The sequence below is a fragment of the Onychostruthus taczanowskii genome, unplaced genomic scaffold (assembly GCF_017590055.1).
Source record: "Onychostruthus taczanowskii isolate IOZ18803 unplaced genomic scaffold, ASM1759005v1 scaffold175, whole genome shotgun sequence".
NCBI classification, from domain to species: domain Eukaryota; kingdom Metazoa; phylum Chordata; class Aves; order Passeriformes; family Passeridae; genus Onychostruthus; species Onychostruthus taczanowskii.
In genome coordinates this window covers 494,649-504,873 of record NW_024498962.1, presented here as the reverse complement: position 1 = coordinate 504,873, position 10,225 = coordinate 494,649, and the positions used below count along the sequence as shown (strand labels likewise).

Sequence of the window (10,225 nt, the reverse complement as noted above, 5' to 3'; positions counted from 1 at the left end):
ATAACATCACTATGAAGTAACAGAGGAGTGTGCTGTCTTCTCCCATAGCAAAACTGAAGAGAAAGAAACCTTGAAAACTCTCTTCAGATGCTGTCTCTATAGTTTCTGATTAATTTTCCTCTCAGAGACTCTAACTACAGGAGACTAATGTGAGATCATCAACATCCAATGTGTGAAGAAATTAAGTTTCCCTTTATGGAAAATCCAATAGAGTTCAATAGCAAATAATTTTTCTAGTCACTTGAACTTAAGTGCCTATGGAATACAACACATCAGTTATATTCCTGCTGTGTAGATCTTCAGGCTAGTTAAAAATTACCATAAAATCCCTTCCTAGTGAAATTTTACAAAGCAGATCATTAGCAGGTGAAATCGTTATGGATGCACTACCATTAATAAGATTATGTTAAACAGGAAGATTTGGCCCATGTGTATTTAGAGTAATTTGATAATAAATCACTGCAAATTTCTGTTGGTTTTAACAACTGTTAAATTCTACATCACTTTGCCATATTGATCTTACATGTTCTGTTGTTTTCTCTGTTTTTTTAACAGGGAGCCGCTCCCTTCACCATATGGTCCAGCCGCTATCCACAGTTTTCTCTGCTTATTTCACCATCATGTAACACTGTCCTCTTCTGGGAACTAGATGACACAGTGACATGCGAATGTTGCTCACAGTGCAACACAAATTTCTGCTGATTTTTCTGGCACAGTACAGCGGGAGCTGACCAGGGCAGCCTCCTGCATAAAACATCTGCTCTGCAGCCTTGTTTGCCTTTCAGAATCCTCCATACTTGTAAAGACCAACCTGCACAGAATTGGCACAGAGACACTCTGGGTTCCCAGGAGAGGCAAAACTTTCAGTTTTTCAGTATTTCCAGTGACTATTACAAACTACTTTGCTGAGTTTTGAATACTCTGGGTGCTTCTTGTTGAGCACATCCCATGTCAACCTGAGTAGCCACTCTGAAGATGTCTGAAGAAAGTGATTAAGAGAAGTAAATCCATATATGCCATCCAGCAACCTAAAAACGTGGCATTTCTGGTAAGGTCCTTATTTACAGAAAGAATTTTGCAAGGATTCACCAACCACTAAAAGTCACATTCATAGAGGAAACTCATTATTTTTAATCTCATCTCATTTTACTTGTTCAGAAAGAGCTGTAAATTGTCTAGCATTCATACCTTTAAACTATGAACCCCACTCTGCACGAGTTAATTGGGCAAAAGACCTATTGCCACTTTACACTGAGAGGCTGAGAACTGGGTCTCTGCTGATTTTTAAAAGTCTTGTTTCCTTTACTTGCACTAAACACAGCTACAAGCTGATAAAAAATCTCCCCACTTTCAACCACATTTTCAGAGAAAGCTGAGTTTGATGAATTTCCCTGAAGTGGTTAAAAGAAAGACCTTATTTTTCTCTGTGTAGGAGTAATTACTTTGCCAGGCATTCAAAAATCTTGTCTTGACACAAATCATATTTGCAGTTTGATGAGATTTCAGTATTGCTATAAGATTAAAGAAGTCAACACTTATTTTATATTAAGATGTGCCTGCACTCAACATTTTGCTTGTATTTGTGGTGAAACATATCTCCATGGGTAAAAGCATCTCCTCTGATGCTGCTGCCCAAGTAGCAAAGAGGAAAAAGGAGTACAAGCCCTCCTAAGATGGGCCCTTAAGCCCTTAAGCCCCTCATGGACATCAAATCTATCTCATACCTTCCTTGGGGCAAAACCCCCTTGTATCTCCCAGACAGCTGTCAAAGTCCTCAGCTCTGCCATTTGTTTTGTTTCTTGACAATGTAAAACTCTGCTGCATTTTGAGCTTTTGAAATAATGGCAAGAAGAAGCTGAACTGAATCTAACATTAACAACTGGAATCAGGGAATATTGCATGTATTGCATATGCGTTGAATATTCTGGTGCAGAAAGACAACAAGATGCCATTGCACCCCTGCAGTATCCCAGCTCCTGAGAGCTGCATCTAACAAGATGCTGTTCCTACAATCACATGGATCTGGGAAGATAGTACAGTAGGAAATATGTATTATACAATATGGGGCTTAGCACACAAATTAGCATTGAACTTTGCACGTCCCAACTAAAAAAGGCAGCTGCTGCCAGCAAAGGAGATAAAAATGCCCTTCTTCCATACAGGTCAGCTGCCTCACAAACATATTTCACATGTGATTAAGAAAGAGTAGAGGTAACATTTTCACACAAACTAAAGTCAAGTTTTTGGTAAAGACCTACTTTGCAGAGCGGTTGGAAGGAGTTGAAGTTCTCCATAGCCTGTGTGAATTGTTCAGATCAGGATTTTAAAATGCACAGCTCCATGGAGACCTCACCAAGAATTCCTGACTGGAAAACCCATCGCACTCTACCACTGCAGCTGCCAAAAAGCAGACAGTGAAAAAAAAATATGTCTTTACCCATCAATAACGGTAATCATTCCCTTCCCCAAGCCCATGTGAGTAGCCCACAATTGTTAACTAGTCTAGGCAAAACAAGTAAGGTTGTGTCTCTGTGTTCAGAAAATCTGACAGCATGAAGGATTGAGATTGACATTAAAGTTCCACAAAAATAGACTAAAAAGCTTGGTGAGAGAGAAAAGACGAGGAGAATAGTTCATTGGACTTGAGTACTGAGTGAGAAAGGGAACAGGGAGTCAGGTAAAAATGAGGGTGGGTTTTCAAGTCATGAAGACACTTAAGAGTTTGTAGAGCAAACCAAAAGGTAATGAAGGACAGAAGAGCTCGGTGTCATTTTGGCAGAGGGCTAAATGAAAAATGGCTACAGTGCATGATTTAACTGAAGTTAGGCAGACAAAGACATGGAAAGTGAAGATGGGGAAAATGGATGAATAAAAAAACAATTTTGTAAAAAAACCAGAATATAAAACTTCTAGTAACTGATGCCTTAGCTAGTACCACTATCTGGAAAGTCGGATTTTTTAGTGTTGATTCTTCCAGAACTTTCATTGTATAAAAATCTGGTCTGTATTTTTCAAAAGCCTAAATATAGGAGAGGAAAATATTCTCTGTCAGGGAGCCTTTTTTGATTAGTAAAGAAATCCAATGGTAAAATAAACCATTCAGTATTGCGGAAATACTTGTGAAGTAGCTGAAGCACATAGTAAAGCCCAAACCTATATCTGCTTCCAGTTCAAACCCACAACAAAGTTGGTGGCAGTTTTGAACACCTCAAAATGTATGTATTGATTGAACATAATATAATGATCAAATGTCAGCCTTAGCTATTGTGAAATGGGTATTCCCCACAAGTCCTGACTATGTTCAGTCTCTGTTCTCATTTCCTGACAGAGGAAGAAGTACCATGATATGATCAAGGGCCTCTGTGGAAATGGGGTTAGGGGTCTTGGCAAATCAAGGTACATTCATCTGGTTTACCCCCCTGACAGACACTTGGGTACCCAGAAATTATTTGTACCAGTTGAGTTTCTCTAATTGCTTTCAGATCTAGAAGAAGTTTGTTTCACTAACATTTATCTGTCTCCAGCAATAACCCTGTTTGGTGCAGAACTCACTTCTGTTTTAGATTTTCAGGGAAAGAAAAGAAAGAAAAGAAAGAAAGAAAGAAAAGAGAGAAAAGAGAAAGAGAAGAGAAAGAGAAGAGAAAGAGAGAGAGAAAGAGAGAGAGAAAGAGAAAGAGAGAGAGAGAGAAAGAGAGAAAGAGAGAAAGAGAGAGAGAGAGAGAGAAAGAGAGAAAGAGAGAAAGAGAGAAAGAGAGAAAGAGAGAAAGAGAGAAAGAGAGAAAGAAAGAAAGAAAGAAAGAAAGAAAGAAAGAAAGAAAGAAAGAAAGAAAGAAAGAAAGAAAATATATATTAGGTCTTGGTTCCTTCGGTCATAACATTACCCTAAGTACACATTCAGTTTAAACTGTCAGAAAGGAAAGAAGAAACTGTTTCTTGATACAGATGAATGTTTTCCCTTGTAATCTAACAACTAGAAATTTAATGGATGTGTGGTTAATTTTAGATCCAAATCAAACACAGATCCCAAACCAATGCCTTACAGTCCTTTCATCATCTGAAAATAAAAGGCAGAAAAAAATCAGCTGTCATAAATAAGTAATTATTTTAATTTTAATGCCATACTTCGTGACCTGACAGCAATTTTTCTAGCTGAACTCTGTCCTTTCACTTATCTGGTGGGGAGTGGGGGGGAAGTATAAATCCTATTAAAGCAATTGCACATGTAAATGAATGCCCTAGAAACAAGATACCTTCACGCTGAAACAACTAGAGGCTCTCTTCGCAGCCTTAACTCCGGTGAGATCTAGAGGACGGAAATCACTAGTAAAACTCATGAGGAATCACACGCCGCCGTCGAAGAAACGAACACGCGGATTTTCACCTCACCGACTCTGAGCTGTTTTGCGGGGTTTACACCGCAGCTCGCTCCTGTCCGTCCCAGCCCTGATGCTTTGAGAGGTCAGCGGGGCGCGGGAGGAGGGGGGCCGGGAAGAGCGGTTAGCGCGGAGGGCCGCAATCAGGGGCCGGCGGCTCGGGGTCGGCGGGACGCCCGCAGGCAGGGGCCGAGCGCCCCGGCGGGGTCTGCTGGCACGGCGGAGCCTCCGCGCCTGCCGCCGCGGGGAGGCCGTCCCGGGAGCGCAGCGGCAGCGGCGGCGCAGGGCCCCTTGGGGGCGGGCGGGGAGCGGTGCAAGCGCCGCCCCCGCACCGCCCCGCGGCCGGGCCGGGAGGATTACCGCCGGCGGCAGCGGCGGGGGGCCTCGGCGCGGGGACGGGGAGAGGGGGATTAGTGTATTAGCGCCGCTTGCTCCTGCTCCCGGCTGGATCGGCTCCGAGACAGGGATTAGTGCAGCCAGCGACCACCGAGGCGGGACCGAGACGGTGGGAAGGGAGAAAAGGCGACAAGCGGACGCCCGGCAGCCAGCTGCGGCCCCCGTCCCCGCTTTCCCCCGGGGGATGCGCCCAAGGGGGTACGGCCCGCCCCGGGCTCCGCAGCAGCCCCAGATCCCGCGGAGAAGCGGCGAGTCCTTCGTGGGGCTGCAGCCGGCTGCCCCTGTCCCTACACCGTGCTCTCGCCGCTGCCACGAGAGTCTCCCCGCCCTTCGCCGCCTCTCCGCGCCCTGACGGCGCGAACGACCGTGATGGTTGGAGGCGGCGACAGCTCCGAGAAGACAGGCGAGGGCCGGGGGCGGCGATTCCCCTCCGCAAACACCTGCTCGACGTAAGCCCGGTGACGCTCGGCACCAGCCCGAAGGTGTCGCTGGCAGCTGCGCCGCCCACAGCGAGCCACACAAGGATGCCGCCCCGCTCCGCGCCGCCCGCGGACCCTCGCGCCTCGCCCGGCGCCGCTGCGGCCCCGCCCCCCGCGGGGCGGGGCGGCTGCGCGCGTGCCCCGCCCGTGGCGGCGGGAGGGGCGGGGAGCGGGGCGCGCCCGCCGCGCTCCAGTCCGGGCTTTGTCTCCGCCTCCGCCGGCGGAGCGTCCCGAGGGCGGCGGGAGACGGAGCGGCAGCGGCGGGAGACAGGGAGAGGGAGAGAGAGAGAGAGACAGCGACAGCGGCAGCGGCAGCGGCTCCCACGTCCTCACCGCGCACAGTCCGATGCCCGGCAGCTCGAGGCGAGCAGAGACTACGCTTTCCTGCCGTGGCACAGCGAGTACCTCCAGCCTCGGAGTTTTGCTGAAGCAGCCGTCACACCGGGAGCGCTTTTGGTAGAGAGGGACCAGGAGACCCCGAAATGACTTACCTCCCGAGACTCGACTGAAGGGGACTTAGTGGAGTGGAACCGTAGTGGAATTTGGGTCTGGAGAGGAGTTGCTAACGCTTTTTTTTTTTTTTTTCTTTTTTTTTCTTTTTTTAAATTTTTTTTTATTCTTCTCTCTGATCACTCCCCTCTTCGTCCATCATTGGAAATGAACAAATTGCGTTTGCAATTCAGAAAGTAGAAATATTACATATACCATCCCCCGGGAAGCACACATGTAGTAATGACAAAGGATTGCAAAGGAGAGAGTGGCTCCAGTTTCCCAGACAGATCCCCTAAAATGGATTACTAAATGGGACACTACATCAGCTAGTTGTCCTCTAGCTGCCCAGATACATGCACCGAAAAGGTACAGTAACCCCCTGTCCGTACCCCTACCTAGTGTTTTGGGATTGCTCGGAAGGGGAGGTTCACGAATCGTCCGGCCGGCTCGGAAGGAGCGAGGGTGGTGTGTGGTTTGAGGTGGGCTGCTTCTGCCTTCTATCTCGACGTCGTTTGCAGCGCCTAGGGAGGAGGAGAGCCGCCCGCAAGTGTACACGCTGCGCTTGCTGTTGTCACTTTCCCGGCATCTCGTGGCTTCATCTTTTTTTTCATTTTTATTTGCCCATCTTTTCCTTCCGCACCCCCCCCCCCCCCCCCCCCCCCCAACTGCCTAACATGTTATCCTCCCTCCCCTAGCCCTTGGCACGGCTTGCATGCGCTGTGCTGGGGCTCCTCGCCTCGCATCCCCGAGCTCTTACTGCCAGGGGCTCCGTAGGGAGCTGGGCGGCCGCGGGACGCCGCCGCCAGGGCCGCCGGGCGCGAACCCCGGGGCCTCCGGGCATCGTGTGGGGCTGGGTGCTGGGGTCTTTGTTACAAGAACTATGGGTGCGCTCCGTGTAGAGGCGTAACCCCGCCGTCTCTGCCGTTCCCGCGGTGTAGCTGGGTCGCGGCCGATGTATTTCTTTATGGGTTTTTTCCGAGGCTGGCGCTGCATTTTGGGGGAAGTGGCCGGGAATCGAGGCAACTTCTTCCGCGGAGCAGCCCTAGGCGCAGCCGCGGGCTTTGTTCGCGACCGTGGGCTGGGGCCGCGGGCTCACCTCCCCGCCCGTTCCCCACCGACAGTGGCCGCCTTCCCTTCCGTCCTGGCCCCGGTGAAGGTGGGATGCCGGCTGCCCTCCCTCCACCCGCGAAGCGTGGCTCTGGAGTAGGGATGCTCCCCGCCCCTTTCTGCCGGACGCCCCAAGCCTCTTACCCCCCGGGCCGGCGGCACTGCCAAGCCGCTTCTCCTTGGCCGGGGAGCGCAGGCGGACGGGCTGGCCAAGGCCAGACCCCTCCGTGGCCGCCCGGCGGGCGGGAAGCCGTGCAAGGCAGCGCAACTCTTCTCCCTCCGCCCCGCACTCGCCCTGTCGCTCCTTCAGCCCCTCTCCGCCCTCGGGCTCCGGGCCAAGTGGGAGAAACGGCGGAAAAGAGAAAGTTTTTTTTTAATGGCGAGTAACAGGGCTGGCCCTCCAGGAGGGGCTGCAGGCTGCCGACGCGGCGCCCCGCAAACGCCCCGCGCCGCGGCGGGGCGCGGGTCTGGCGGCGGGGCGCGGCGACGCCGGGCGGGGACCGGGAGCGGGGCTCCTTCGTGCCGAGGATGCTGAGGTTGGGAGAAATGCCGAGGAGGGAACAGCATGCTGCTGAGGTGAGGAAAGGATGCTGAGCAAGGAACAGGATGATGCTGAGCAGGAAAGGGATTTCACCCTGCACTCACACACCCTGTCCCCTTATCTGCACGGGCAGGGAAGGCTCCTGTGCCTCCGTCTGCGGAGCGCTGGCAGCACGGCGCCGAGGCACGGGGCGCGGCGGCGGTGACTCGGGCAGCCCCCCTGGGGCTGCCGAGGGTCAGCACCGCCCCTCGCTCCGCCGCCAGGGAAGGCGGTGGAAAGTTTGGGTCTCCATCACGCGTGAGGAAAGCACCTGCTTCTTGCTAGGGCTCGGCCGTCCCACCGCCCCTTTCTTCGTGCCTGGCTGCCTGGCTGTCCAAGGAAGGCGTTCCTGGGGGTGGACCGGACGGCGTGCGGATAGAGGGCTGGCGGGGAAAGCGGGGCTGAGGCTGGGGCTGCAGCCCGCTAAATTGCAGTGGAGATGCCCTTCTGCCTGTCTCCACCGCCGCTGTCCTGCCTGGCTCATCCCAGGGTGAGTCCTAAGGCAGTAATGCTGGGTTTCCCTTGGGCAAATGGCTCTGTCCGCTTGTTCAGGAGATAATTTGTTCTCCTGTTCCTCTCCCGAGATAATTGCTGCTTTTGAAGTTTGTAAACATGCTCGTTTGTGCCAGCGTCTGTGCAGCACGGATATTTAGCTGCTGCAGAAAATTATTTCACTGATGGAACAGCAGCAAATAAAGGCTTTAGTTAGGTCTGTGATAAACTGTAAAACATACTAATTCCTGGCGCTGTAAGGTGAATGCTTCGTTTTCTAAAGGCACACACACAGCATGCAGGTGTTGTAAATAACGAAGTGCTAAGTGTCCACATCCATTTTCTGTCACAGGGCTGCAGGAAGTTGATTATTATTTGACATGGATTCTTCTAACTTGTTTTGTATCATCCAGCAACGATATAATTACTTGCTTGACCTCAAAGATCGTAGCTAAAGGTGTGATTTTCCCCACTGTCTTTGCAACAATTGGTGTGCATTCATTTAATTTAAGTGTTATCCAGTAAACCATTCTCATCCAATGTCCAGTGCAGTCAGGCTCTTTTGATTTAAAATTCAATTCTCAAAATTCATTGAGATTTTGTAGCTTTCTCTCATGGTAAGATTTATGCAGCTCTTACCATGCTCAGGTTTTTCTCTGCCCTTTTTTTCAGATTAGAAACACAAAATGATCTTGCTGTGGTTAGCTTCTCCTTTTTCTTTCTTTTTTTTTTTTTTAACTTTATTTTTTTTTAATGAGACTGTTCTAGTGTATTGTGAGGAAATTCAGGTCTGCTCCAACAAATCTCTCTCTTCATGAAATTGCTTTGAACATGGTTGAAAGCAAGTACATGATACTGTAGCATCGGGAAGGTTTGTCACTATTAAAGAAGTACAGTTGCCAAGGTGTTTCACTGTCTGGGGTTTCCTTTTATCTAATAAGAGTCTGTTTTTAATATGGTAGTTTCTCATAAGTTACAAGACCGAGAATTGATTCTCTTTAAAGCCAAATAATTTCATATGCATAAAAAAGCTGGTTTCTGTTCTCCACCACTCTTCACTGGAGAAAACCTCTGGCATTCATGGAAGCTTAGCTCAGGAGCAGCATGCCCAGATGAGATTTCTGCTAAATGCTAAACACAATTTAAAATAGTAAGTAATACTGTAATGTATATTTGCAGCATTTGCTTTTCATGTACTAGGCACCAGAGGCTTGAAGTGCAGGTGAGTGCTTTCAGAGACTACAAACTAGGCAGTCACAGATGTTCTGTGTGTTCTCAATTAGTCTACTTGAAAACTGTGTATTCTTGCTTAATGGCAAACCAGCCTTATCAACAGAACTCATGCTACTTGAACCAAAAAATAAATGGGCACTGACATCTATGAGGAAGATGGCTAGTTAACATTTCTAGCTGCTTGAAGATGAAAGTGAGTTTTAGCCATAGTCCCTTCTTTATGTTTGCAAGTAGAAGATTGCAGTTACTGGTGTTTAAGACTGAAGAAGGAGGTAGATCGGGCTAAGAGTGATGAGTTGCGTTCACTAATTTTTTGAAAGGAACTAAAAAAAAAAAAAAAAAAAAAAAAACCGTTGCCTAAATTTTTGAAAAGGAAAAAAAAAAAAAAAAAAAAAAAAAAAAAGAAAAAGGAAAGGACAGAGATCAAATTAATGACCTGTGAAAAATCCAGACTAGAATTGTTTGCATCAGAAAGGAAGTAGGTGATTGTGAACTTGCTTGTGCATGTTTTGTGAAGGGAAGGGGAAATTTGTCATCTTGTTTTGAAGAGCCATACACATGAAAGGAGCTCTCATGGTTTACAGCAGGGGAGACGTAAAATGTTTTAGGATTAAATTGACCTGAGCTAATACATGTCTCACATCCAGCTTCTTTGCAAGAACACATTGTTATACTACTGAAACAAATGTTTTGTGTATAGTACCTGATTCCCATATGCTGTAGCAGAATGCTGAAAACAAACAAGCCAGTAAATCCTGAAATTCTGTAAAACAACATTGAAATTATATTAGATGCAGCATATGCTAGAGAAGTTGAACTGTACTAAACCAGAAGTTTTCACTATCCTAACTTGATACAGATGCTGCAGTATTTGACCTGCTACTATTCATTTATTGATGAAGTAAATCTTTAGCCCTAACCTTTTGCAGTCTCATTCACCCAAGCAAGCTTTGCTGACCCAGGAATGCCTTGCCTGTCGGAGCAATTTTCTAAAAGTAAACGCAGTTGCTGAAATATTACTTAAATGTGGACTTTTTTTAATATTTAAGCCGCAAACTGAAAATACTGTTTTC

General features: G+C 48.2%; 1 protein-coding gene across 5 annotated transcripts in view; it reads left to right on the top strand.

Moving 5' to 3' along the window:
• The first annotated feature begins 5,492 nt into the window (after positions 1-5,492).
• SEMA6A (semaphorin 6A) overlaps positions 5,493-10,225 on the top strand; it is a 117,572-nt gene continuing 112,839 nt past the window's right edge. For 4 of the 5 annotated variants that reach the window (XM_041400220.1, XM_041400219.1, XM_041400216.1 and 1 more), the window contains exon 1: positions 5,493-6,106. The gene's annotated coding sequence lies outside the window, so the exon portion shown is untranslated. Of the gene's footprint in view, positions 6,107-6,445; positions 7,424-10,225 lie in introns of those variants that run through there. The other variant, XM_041400217.1, reaches the window with a different exon arrangement.